The 8,233-nt window shown below is 38.3% G+C and overlaps 1 long non-coding RNA gene across 1 annotated transcript; it reads right to left on the bottom strand.

Annotated features, from left to right (window-relative positions):
• Positions 1–1,384: 1,384 nt before the first annotated feature.
• On the bottom strand, positions 1,385–6,849 carry LOC147061537 (uncharacterized). Its single transcript, XR_015067598.1, has 3 exons — positions 6,633–6,849; positions 3,242–3,262; positions 1,385–2,364 (listed from the first exon to the last, which is right to left on the bottom strand). It is a non-coding gene; the product is annotated as an uncharacterized LOC147061537 (long non-coding RNA).
• Positions 6,850–8,233: the final 1,384 nt, after the last annotated feature.

Below are 8,233 nucleotides of genomic sequence, written 5' to 3'. Positions count from 1 at the left end.
ATCTGAAATACCATTATCATGTCTAAAAAGACCGATTATTTTTCTTTATTATCATAATCTACAGCAATGGATAAAGAGTGCTGGCACACAGCTCCACGAACCTTGAGCATCTTATTCCAGTCAATTGTGGATGAAAAGGATTCATCTAACATGTCTGAACCCCGAGGATAAAGGGGAATCATGCACCGGCGAGTAAAATGGATGTAAGGTAATAAAAGGTGTGCAGAAAATCCTGGGACGGGATCTTTGTGAGCTTTCGAAGGAATCAATAATTTCTAAACGTAGCCCAGCCGGTATAAATAAAACAGGGAGGCATTTAGTGGGGCAAAGTCCAACTCATTAGTTTTGTTAAAACAAGATCATTTATGCATTCCACTTTTGACACATGATGCATGTTATGTTTTATACATATTACACGAGAAATAATGCTGACGTAAGATATTCAGCACAGAACATCCGATCCCAAAAAACAAAGACCAGATTATCAATACTTAGAACATGAAATGTAATTACCGTAATTTTCGGACTATAAGCAGAGTATAGTCGCACCATCCATAAAATGCACAATAAAGTTAAAAAAAAACATATATGTCACACCGGAGTATAAGTCGCACTTTTGGGGCATATTTATTTGTCAAAATCCAACATTAAAAACAGACATGAACCAGCAAAAACAGGCTAAACGATACGGTATGCTAACGTGACATACACACAAACGAGGAGCTGAGAGCAGATAAGAAGTGGCTATGTATTCATAACCTACCTGATCTCTCGACAGCCTTGATAATGAGTTCTCTCATCTTTGTTTGTGGTAGCAGCAGAGGAAAACCACATCTAATGAATGCCAAGTGCGGCTGGTTAATCATCATGGTAATTTTCGATTTGTCAGAAATGATGTGTTTAATGTATCTTGGATGTGTGGTTCTGAAAATCACTGCTGAATTCAACTGAGACAACAATTGAAAACCTAAAACATTTTGCATTGTTGGACAGAATTAATAAAGTACAAAAAAGAAAATGATGTGGCCAACTTTTGAATGCTTGCTTATCTTTTAAATGGGGAGTGAAATGAGCTTTTTCTTTAGATGATCATATCACCATCTTAGCATAGAGCGGGCGCTTGTTGCCACAGTAACAAGGTGCCATCCGTCAATTTTGAATATTCCAAGGCTGACCTGAGCCAGATTGTAACTAAATACTTTCATTCTATCAAACCTGTTAAATAGATTTACAATAGGACATAGGTACTGTATGTAATCATAAGATAAAGATGATTCTGACTGATCAGGAGTAGACCAAAAACCGCAGCAAACGCACAATCGTTTACAAACGGTTTAATACAAAAATCCTTTGTGTCTTGGGAGGATTTGGAAGACTTGGCATCACGACTTGATATTAATTAAGTGTATAATTACATTTTATGGGTATTTGTGTTAATAGCAAGGGAGATACTAAAAACCCAGTTGAAAGTCACTTTGTGAATGAGTTTTGAGAAGAGATACTGCTTCCTGGTTGAAGGTGTTTTTCTTATCGTACATCTTTTAATATCAAAATCTTTTTTTTATTTTACTTCTAAGTGGGAGGCAGAATTAAGTGATAATAACAAACATCCGCTTCTTCACATACTCCTTTTTGCACTGCACTTCGAAACACACCTTGTGCCACTGATTCTCCAACTGATTCTCAGTGTATGAGATTGAGAACGGAACACCATGTCATGTTTTTTTTGTCAGTGTTCCGCTTTACTGAACTGAAAAATGTTCATGTTTGAGAGCAGTAGGAGAGGGGCTGGCGGAGTGATTTTCCAGTACTAACAGCGATAGCAAGCCAGCAAGCAGGAAATAGGCCGCAATGCATGATGAGCAAACTTGCATCGGGCACGCTGTCATTCTGCGCTGTGTCCACCAAGAAAAAACAGTCCAGTGAAAAAATTAGAACAGTGAACACCGATTAAACACCATTTCGCACAAGGATATGAAACAACTACATATTGTGAATTTTTACAAATCAAATCAGTTCAACCTATACATTCTCTTCCATGAAATCACATGTGAACGCTTTACGTATAATTGCCATCATCATAATAATAATCTTGGCCGCATTCACTGTCACCGTAATTCTCATCATCATTACCACCTCTGCACAATTCATTGCATCATCACCCAGCCATGTCCGTACACACCGTGAGATTTATGAGCAGGGTAGCCGCGCCGGCAGCTCCATTACACCGAGATGGAGCGCAGGTACATGTCATAGCGCATGTTCACCGTTAGAGTTCGTATAAATGATTGGCTCAATTTACAATCAACGGCAACTGTCACTTGTCAATTGTAGATGTGGCATAACAGATGGATTGTGTTGTTTCTATAAATAAAAGAGAGAAAATGTGCATTGTTAAAGAATCAATTGGTGAGAATATTCACACTTGAAAATAACGAATCAATGCGACGACATAAGGTGTAAAAGGTGCTTCATCGTCTCATGTTGAGTTGATAATCCAACTTTATATTGCGATGAAATAAATCATTCGCAAAAGACAGAGAACATTGAACTGAATAAGAGGGATTCAAGTCGAAAAGGGTAACGCATTCTGATGTTATAATCGCTCACCGCAGCGACTGTTTAAACATCGTAATGGATTATAGTTTTATATATATATATATATATATACGTACATACATATATACATACATACATACATACACACACACACACATACACAAACACACACTGTATACCATAATTTCTGGACTATAAGCTGCTACTTTTTGCTCAAGTTTTTAACCGTGCAGCTTGTTGTCCAGTGTGGCATATCTATGGATTTTTCGTGATTTGATCAGCGGCTCATGCACACACCCCTGGTGCCCAGGCAGAGCTCTGTGCGTTCGGTTAGACTCTTTTTAGGTTTCCCGGTAGTTATCGTTGGAACCGTATTAGACTTCCAGCAGCCCGTGCGCACACCACCCCCTGGCCGCAAATGCAAAACAGTATCGGGCTCGGAGCCATTACACCTGTTTTATTGTGGCGGGGTGTGCGGTTTCCATTCTGCATTGCTTCTTGTTAAGTCATAGAACTAACGTTTTGTCCACCATTCATCATCTTTTCGGTTAATAATTTAGAGTGGTCAAATTACAACGTATATATTTGCAGTGAATTAAACATGAGCAATAATTTGAGCAGGAAATGGATTGTGATTTGCAAGGGTGTATGTGTAGTGATAGCCAAACGTTAAATGACTCACCAAAGCAGATTTGAGCAAGAGCTGTAAAAACACATGAAATTTGCATGTCTGAAGGGATAAAATTAGATCACAGATGTTCTGTTCAGTCGATACAAAAGTAACCACCAGAGAAAACAGCACTCAGTGAGTGCTAGTTAACTGACTCGACAAATAATAACAACAGTGAATAGAAAGCAAACAAGTGTTAAAATAAGATAACACGACACATCTAAGATTGCTCCACACTTTGCAGTTTCCGATTAAAGATGTGATTATAAGAAAACTCAGTAACTGTAGCTCAAAAAAGTGTGATCAGTGTGACAAGAGCAAAGATGGCCGTAATGAGGCACGATCACTGTCGGCAAAGCAACCAATAGGACGAGCCCATAAAATGAAGTGAATATGACCGCATCCACTTCATCGTCATTGGCAACAACACAGGATATGGAGAAGGACCGAAACATAAAGTTTAAATGTGGATCTCTGGCCCCTATTCCCCAATCACATATATGACCAGCTTTTTAAAAAAATATTTATTTATTTATTTATTTATTTATTTATTTATTTAGCTATTTATGCATTTATTTATTTATACATTTATGTATGTATGTATTTATTTATACTTGTATTTTTATCAATAAAACCTGATTAGCAGGATTAGCAATGTTATTCTGACTAAAAGCAAAAATACCTTTTGTTCTCATATGGATGTGTAGAAATAAAGGTATGGTGGGCAAAGCTCATGAAATCTTCAAAATTAAGTTGAAGGCGCAGCAGTGTTGCAGCAACCTTTCTAAATGATCAATGCAGCAGCAAGAGAATACGTGCGGACAGATGGCTTTCGGCTTATTGGGATCACCTTGCTATATAGCATATGTCGTATATTGATTCCAAGAGGGTTGACTGTATAATGTCAAGTTGAGTCCGTTGACTAATTTGAAATACATTTCAATGTGAGTGTGAAACGGCTGCTGCAGCATTGATTTTTATTTATTTATGTATTGACTTATTTATATACACACACCCACGCAGAGCACACTAGTGTAGCATGGTACCTTGTTTGGGAACCATAGACAAATGGGCCAAAAAAAACTGTTGAAAGTTGTGGTGGGAGCCGCAAAGGACCCCACAACATTTTTTAAACTCATCTCAGTGTACTAATTTGTTTAAAATCACGGCGCTGTACTGTGATAAATTACAGCACTTCATCAAGTCTAGGACAAGTGTGGCTAGTTTGCCGTTATTTCAAAATGAAAAAGATAACATTTGAGAACAAGTGTTTGGTGATTGAGAATAATAGGATATTGTGAACGCAGGTTTATTTTGCAAAGTGGGTGCATAAGTAGTTTAACAGCTGCCATTTGTGTTGTTTCTATTGTATTTTAAATTGCATGCATGCACCACTTGTTCAGACATCTCTTATGCTCACATACTTTATGAAATGGGTATTTTATTAAATAGCCTATAAAAAACGAAAAAAAATAATAATAATAAACTCGACTGCTAATGCTAAGAGGCCAAATCTGTGCTAACATTCCTTGCAAACTCACACCTAGAGAGTCATCATGCACGGAATTGAATATCCATTAGTAAAATACCCAGAAGCATTCATTTGAAAAAGTTTCCTCTAAAATTGGATCTTTGAAAATTCTAAATTAAAGTTCAAGGGAATGGAATTAAACTGTGCGCACACTAACCAGATGGATTACAAAGTCAAGATGAATTTGAACCAGAAGTTGCTTATTATTGTTCAAAGGGGGCATTGATGACTTATTTGTGACATACGCAAATGCACAAATGCAAACAAAGCGTCCCAATGTACATCGCATGAAGCTGCAGTTTGGATGAATAATCTATAACGTAAATCTTGCGTCTCTTGCAGTCGTGACAAATTAATAACTCCTCATATATCAACTTGAGACTCGTGAATCATTTGGCCTGAACAGATGAATAACTCTGTCATCTTTGGCGGAACATTATATCAGTGCAATTAGAGCAGCGGCGAGAGCCTCATGCTATAGTATAACATTTTAGGGGCTGAATATTAAAATGAAAGGAGCAGTGAGGAATGCAGATCTGACTGAGGAGATGAAGCAAATTCATCATAACAATGAAGATGAGCTTTGGTGGTGACAGAAGCAAAATACCAAGGGAGAAATTAAAGGACATGACTTGACTGAGTCAAAGAGCTTTTGACATATCAAAATGCAAAATCTATATTATTCATTTAATCCCCCTCCCGCTTCTACCGTTTAATCACTTGATAATTAACGCACATTTCCTAGATTAATACGGTTCAACGACTTTGAATTAAATTGATAAAACTCCAATTCCTCTTCATCAGTTTCGACATCAAACAATACATATGGTATTATCTATATGTAAGTTTAATTCTTTCCACAGTTAATACAATGTTTTTTTGGGTTTTTTTTGCAAACATTTCAGATTACTGAATCATGAGCTCTTGATGAAAAGTATTTTCTTTGACTATAGCAGGAAACTTGAATATTAATAGCATGATAAAATAATAATGTTACGGTCTGACAATTGGGGGAAAAATGTCTGGAGCATGAAACATGGTCTGCCAACTCTGTTAAAAATCATTTAATCACGTTCTATTACAAGTGATACCCTTGAGTCTCTCCACATTAATTAGCAGGCAGGAAAACATGATTTATGAAATTCTTTAGTCGATCCTAAATCATTCGTAAAGATCACATCATAAGCCAGAACTGAAGAACGGTGACGAAACCAAAGTCAGATTTTTGCCTGCATGATTCAGCTGAGAATATCCACTTATTTTTTATTTTATTTTATTTCATTACCGCCCCCACAATGCCTCAATGATTGCTTTCAAAATCACGTCGCCATTACAGCTAAATATATTGAAGGCCAAATGAAGCCAATGCTGACTATCAAATATGAAACTTGATTGTTTGATTTCCTTCATTAAATTGCAATATGTATTCACTCCGAGCCTGAATCGTTCTCCGGCATTTCAGGTCACTATTTCACCACACATTCGTAAACATACAGGCTCAAATGGAAATCTAATAAAAAGTGTGCTGGTTTATTTTCTCCAACTGACCTGCTCTGCACATGATCCTTTTCACTATGAGTGTGTGTATAAAAGAGATGAAATTGAACGGTGCACCCGGGTCGCTCTTTTATTTATCGTATAATGGGAAAAGCCTGCAATGGATGCATGATTGTCAAATAAAATGTATTAAACACAATTCATTCCATTTGTTTGTAAAAAAACGGTGAAATGGAAACGTGTGATGTGAATACTGTGAATCGTAAATGTCAGCATAAACAAACGTGCTCCGAACCACATGTGCATTTAAGGGACAATGGACTGCGTTCTCACTTGGAGTCAACCATACACTTAGAAAATGTTGTTTTCACTCACCCTAAAGACGAACGCTTCCCCAACACTGGCTAATTCTTATCAGATGTTGCAACAGAGCTTCGAACCTGGTTCTCCTACCTGCGAGGCAGACAAGTTATTATGTTCCATATAGTATCCTACAAGACTGGTTTTAGGGTGACATTGTTGTGTTTATGTCATGTGCTCAGTTTGATTTGGACTTTAGTTTGTTTTTCTTGTAACTGTGTTATGTTTTCCTTGGGTTTTTTTCCTTCTACATCTCTTTGGATTATTGTTTCCACCTGTTGTTTTTAGCCCCGCCCCTTGTGTTGTCCAATCAGCTCCCTCAGCCACTTTTGCCTTGTCCTGGTGTTCCTTGTTTTCTCGTTAGTTTGTCTGTATTTAGTTCCCTGCTGGGTAGCTAGGTGGGGCACTGGTTAGCATGTCCGCCTCACAGTTAGGAGGGTGCGGGTTCGATTCCATCGCCAGCCCTCCCTGTGTGGCGTTTGCATGTTCTCCCTACCCCTAGGTGTGAGTGTGAATGCGGATGGTTGTTTGTCTCTGTGTGCCTTGCGATTGGCTGGCAACCAGTTCAGGGTGTCCCCTGCCTACTGCTTGATGATGGCAGGGATAGGCTTCAGCACGCCCGTGACCCCCGTGGGGACAAGCGGTATAGAAGATGGATGGATGATTCCAATTTATTTTACAATCCAATAATTTTTGTTCTCAAGTCTGTGCTGTGATTTTATTTTTCAATCTAATAATGTCAACAATGCTACAAAATAGCCAAATTTCTATAATTCCTGTTGAAGTAGATTGCGGAGAAGGAAAGAGAGGCTGCTTGAGGCATCGAGCCTCACTTGGTGCTTCAAGCAACGGCGCACACATTAAAGCAAGTGGGATAGTTACCTGCTTTCTGTTCAATTTTTGTTGAATCATTGTTGTATGTGCTCCACCCCCAAGTCATGCCCAAGTCTGTTTTGGTTGTGTTTAGTATTTTGTTACTTTGTTGTCTGTTGCTTTGAGCTTCTGTTGCTTCAGTTCTTCTATGAGCAGTACTCCCTTATTTACTAGTCCCCCCCCCCTTTCAATTAAATCCCTTTTGGATAGAACCCAATCCCAGCTTTCTTGCTTCCCTCCACTTGGGTCTTCATACCTTCAAAAACCTGACAGATTCTGTTCACCATTTTTGCTCTTTTGAAGCACCCACTCGTTGCCAATAGCTCAGCCTTGAGCGACCTTGAATACATTTGTAAATATTCTTTGTAATTGGAGTGAGTGGCTGATGTGTTTGAATCACAGGAGCCTACATTATTGTTTTATGCCCTCAAGAGGCCTGATGTATTTTATGGGTGTTATTGTTATTGTTTGCTTGTCTGTCAAAGCCGTCTCCAAGGACTCAGAGACCGTGGGGAAATTAAGTTTGAATCCACGTCTGATCATTGATCAAAGCTATTTGCATTTGAATATCTACATGCGGAAATCCACATTCATCATTCAGGAGCATATTTTTGAGTGGCATCCGAAATGTGAGAATATCACAAATTAAACATGAAGCTATACAAACATCATGGCTACACCTGTATATTTTCCCACAGTCTCACGTTTCAGGGCAGAAGTTTGGTCCGTGGTACGACGTGCCA

This window comes from Syngnathus leptorhynchus, chromosome 1, assembly GCF_054491065.1.
Source record: "Syngnathus leptorhynchus isolate UIUO chromosome 1, UIUO_Slep, whole genome shotgun sequence".
NCBI lineage: Eukaryota > Metazoa > Chordata > Actinopteri > Syngnathiformes > Syngnathidae > Syngnathus > Syngnathus leptorhynchus.
Note: the sequence above shows the minus strand (reverse complement) of the source record. Positions and strands in the feature narration are given on the sequence as shown.